The sequence below is a fragment of the Scyliorhinus torazame genome, chromosome 15 (assembly GCF_047496885.1).
Source record: "Scyliorhinus torazame isolate Kashiwa2021f chromosome 15, sScyTor2.1, whole genome shotgun sequence".
Lineage (NCBI taxonomy): Eukaryota > Metazoa > Chordata > Chondrichthyes > Carcharhiniformes > Scyliorhinidae > Scyliorhinus > Scyliorhinus torazame.
Genome location: NC_092721.1, coordinates 143,556,716 through 143,561,476, shown reverse-complemented (window position 1 = coordinate 143,561,476; position 4,761 = coordinate 143,556,716).

Here is a 4,761-nt window from a genome sequence, read left to right as displayed (position 1 = left end):
TGTGCGGAGTCTGCACATCCTCCCCGTGTGTGCGTGGGTTTCCTCCGGGTGCTCCGGTTTCCTCCCACAGTCCAAAGATGTGCAGGTTAGGTGGATTGGCTATGATAAATTGCCCTTAGTGTCCAAAGGTGCCCTTGGTGTTGGGTGGGGTTACTGGGTTATGGGGATAGGGTGGAGGTGTTGACCTTGGGTAGGGTGCTCTTTCCAAGAGCCGGTGCAAACTCGATGGGCCGAATGGCCTCCTTCTGCACTGTAAATGCTATGCTATGCTATGAAATTGTATATGTTGTGTTGCCCTATTATGTATTTTCTTTTATTCACTTTTCTCCCCATGTACTTAATGATCTGTTGAGCTGCTCGCAGAAAAATACTTTTCACTGTACCTCGATACACGTGACAATAAACAAATGCAATCCAATCCAATACACCACTTTATTCCAGATGTGGCAGATGGTGGTTGGAGGAGCGGATGGGTGGAGTTTCTAGGTTGGCACTCGCTCATTTTGCTGTCGACATTTGGCTTCAGCTTGTTCTCACTGAGTATCGTGTACAATTATTAGTGCCAAACTATAAGAAGAATATGAACACATTGGAAAAAGTGCTGAAGGAATTTACAAGAAACGTTCCAGAGATGAGAAACTTCATTGAAGAGGATAGATTGGGGAGGTTTGTTCGTCCCAAACAGAAGAAGGCGAAGAGGAGATTTGATCGAGATGTTCAAAATCATCAATGGGCTGGACACAGTAGATAGGGAGAAATTGTTCCAGCTTGTAAATGGATCAACAACAAGAGGGCACAGATTTAAGTGACTTGACAAAGAAATAATGTGATGTGAGAAAAGTCTTTTTCACACAGTGAGTGGTTTGGGTCTCGAATGTACTGCCTAGAGGTGTGGTGAAGGCAGGTTCAATCGAGGCACTCATGAAGGTATTAGATGATAATTTGAATAGAAACAATGTGCAGAGAAACGGGAAAAAGGCAGGGGAATGGCACTGAGTGACAATGCTTATTTGGAGAGCCAGTGCATACACAATCGGCCAAATGGCCTCCTTCTGTGCTGTAACAATTCTGTGATTCTGTGAATCTGAATCTGAACCAATCATTTTGTTTCCACTTGCAGTCAATCCCAATTCAAGCAGTCAGCAGGAGCTTTCGTCTACTGAGTACAGCTCCTCTTAAGAGGGATAGGGTGCCTTTCAGAGCTGGAGATGAGCTGCAATATGCGCTAGCCTCGCCATCTGTTGGGTTCCCTGCTGAGCGTCCAGCCAGCTGAAAGTGCTGGTCAAATTTTGCTGAACGCTACAATTATGGAAATGAGGTAACAGCACAATGTTTGTAAACTGCCTGCACTCAATGGGATTGGGCATGGGCAGATCACAAATCATGACCCTCCACAGCTAAAGACAGGCGTAGAGGAATTTTTAGGCCTATCAAGGAGTCGGGTGACCTACTCCTGCTTCGTACGTTCGTATGCATGTTCGTATATAGAAAGGATAGTAGCTAAACGTACATAGAAAATAGAAACAGGAGGCAACCATTCGGCCCTTCGAGCCTGCTTCGCCATTCATAATGATCACGGCTGATCATCGAGTTCACTACCCTGATCCTGCCTTCTGTCCATATCCCTTGATCTCTTTAGCCCCAAGAGCTATATCTAATTCCTTCTGGATATCACACAACATTTTGGCCTCAACTACTTTCTGTGTTAGTGAATTCCACAGATTCACCATTCTCTGGATGAAGAAATTTCTCCTGACCTCAGTCCTAAAAGGTTTATCCCTTATCCTCAAACTATGACCCCTAGTTCTGGTCTCCCACACCATCGGGAACATTCTTTCTGAATCTACCCTGTCTCAAGGTGGTCCTTTAGCGGCAAAGGCAGGAAGAATTAACATGAGGAATGAAGAAATGGCAGAGATGTTGGACAAATATGTGTCTTCAAACTCGAAGGCGCAAAACTATTTCACAGAAATGGGGGGTTAAATGAAGTGGCGAATAAGAGTGAGGAACTTAACGTAGTTAGAGAAATTGAAGGGCTAAAAGCCAACAAATTCCCAGGAACAGCCGGCCGACAGCCTGGGGTTCTAAACGAGATAGCTGCAGAGATAAAGGGTACATTGGCCCTGATTCTCCAAGATTCCTTAGATTCTAGAATGGTCTCAGCAATTGGAAGTTATCAAATGTAACAACGCTAATCAAAATAGAATGGAGAGAAAGAGAATTACAGACCAGTTAGCTTACATTTGTCATCAGGAAAATCATGAAGTTTCAACAATACACTTAGAAAACGGTCGGAAGATCAGACAAAGTCAACATATTTTTAAAGTTGTAATAATAGTGCAGAATAAGGGGAGCCAGTAAATGTAGAATGCTGGGATTCCTAATAGGCATTCAAAAAGGTGCGTATCAAAACATTAATGGAGAAGATAGTATGGTGTTCTGTAAGGATCGATGCTGGGTCCCTTGCTGTTTGTAGTGTACATTAATGATCTGGACCTGAATGTAGGAGGTATGATCAGAAAGCTCGCAGGTGGCAAAAAATTGGTGGTGTGGTAAATAGTGAAGAGGAAAGCCTTAGATTACAGAATGATATACCCAGGCTGGTCAGATGGGCAGAATGGTGGCAAATGGAATTTAACCCTGAAAAATGTGTTTGAATTAATGCATTTTGCTAGGACTAACAAGGCAAGAGAATACACAATGAATGGGAGGAAGCTTGGAAGTACAGAGGATCAGAGGGACCTTGGTATGCATCTCCATAGATCCCAGAAGGCAGCAGGACAGGTAGATAAGATGGTTAAGAAGGCATATGGGATAATTGCCTTTATTAGGCAAAACATAGCATATAAGAGCAGTGAGGTTATGACTGAGCTATACAAAATACTGGTTAGGTCACAGCAGGAGTATTGTGTGCAGTTCTGGTCGTCACACTATAGAAAGAAAGTGATTGCACTGGAGGGGGTGCAGAGGAGATGCACCAGGATGTTGACTGGGCTGTAGCATTTGAGCTATCAAAAGAGACTGAATAGGCTGGGGTTGTTTTCCTTGGAGCTGAGAAGGCTGAGACGGCCCTGATTGAGGTGTATAAACATATGAGGGGCATAGATAGCGTGGACAGGAAGGAACTTTTCCACTTAGCAGAGAGGTCAATAACCGGGGGCATAGATTTAAAGTAAGGGGCATGAAGTTTAGAAGAATGTGAGGGAAATCTGTTCATCCGGAGGGTGGTTCGAATCTGGAACTCACTGCCTGAAAGTGTGGTAGAGGTGGGAAACCTCACAACATTTAGGAAATATTTAGATGAGCACTTGAAATGCCATAGCATACAAGGCTACGGGCCATAAGTGCTGAAGAATGAAAAAATGAAATGAAATGAAAATCGCTTATTGTCACAAGTAGGCTTCAAATGAAGTTACTGTGAAAAGCCCCTCGTCGCCACATTCCGGCACCTGTTCAGGGAGGCTGGTACGAGAATTGAACCGTGCTTCTGGCCTGCCTTGGCCTGCTTTAAAAGCCAGCTCTTTAGCCCTGTGCTACACCAGCCCCCTGGGATTATAATAGGATTAGAGTAGATAGGTATTGATGGCCAGTGCGGCCATGATGTTCTGAAGGGCCTCTTTCCATTATGTAAAACTCTATGACTCGATGAAAGGGCTCATGGAAATGGGAGTAATATATTAGCCTGCATTGAGCATTGGATAACAGATTGGAAACAAAAAATCATCCAGGCTTGAAACGTTAGCTCCCTTCTCTCTCCACAGATGCTGTCAGACATGCTGAGATTGTCCAGTATTTTATGTTTTTGTTTGAGATAGGAAACAGAGTGGTGATAAATAAGATTGGCTAAAACAAGTCGAGTGCCACAAGGAGCAATGCTGGGGCCTCAACTATTTACAACATATATTTGTAATTTAGATGACGGAACTGAGAGCGATGTGTTGCCAATCATACAAATCGTGATGCAAGTGGAAGTTTTGAGGAGAATGCAAAGAGGCTGCACAGAGATATAGACAGGTTTAAGTGACTGGGGAACAAGTGGTAGATGAAGTTGTTTTAAAAATTCATTCGTGGGATGTGGAAGCTTTATTGGCTCGGCCAGCAACTCTCCTTGTCTGGATGAGTGCAGCTCCAACAACACTCAAGAAGCTCGACACGTCAATCGGATTGATTAGCACCCTGGATGGGATTCTCCATCCTTTTGCGGCAGCGGGTTTCTCCGATACCACCGGAGTGAATGGGAGGTTTGGCTGAGAACCAAATGCTCTGTCCTCACTATCAGCGGCAGCGGGGTGGCCTCGCTACGGAGAACTCTGGTCTCCACCTTCAAGCATCCAGTCCCTCCACCACCGATGCACAGTGGTGGCATAAATGGTAGCCTGGCCCTTCAGAACTTGGTGATGTGCTGCCTTCTTGAACCACTGCAGCCCTTGATTGTAGCTACTCCAACAGTGCTATTAGAGAGGGAATTCCAAGATTTTGACCCAGTGACAGTGAGGGAACAGCGACATATTTCTACTGGCGCTGCTAGTCCTGGAGACCAGCTCCCATCTTGACCAGGGTCTCAATGATCGCAGAGGGACTGGGCCACCTCCCTCTGGAACTGTGACATGTCCCTCCGTGGCTGGTTCAGGTCTGCCAGCGCCCGGACAATGCCTTTGATGCCCGCAGTCTTGGCCCGTTGTGAATGGGCCAAGCTCTGGAGCCCCACAGCAACGTCCAGATGGCCCTGATACATGGCAGCCTGTGACAGGGGCCGCCCTG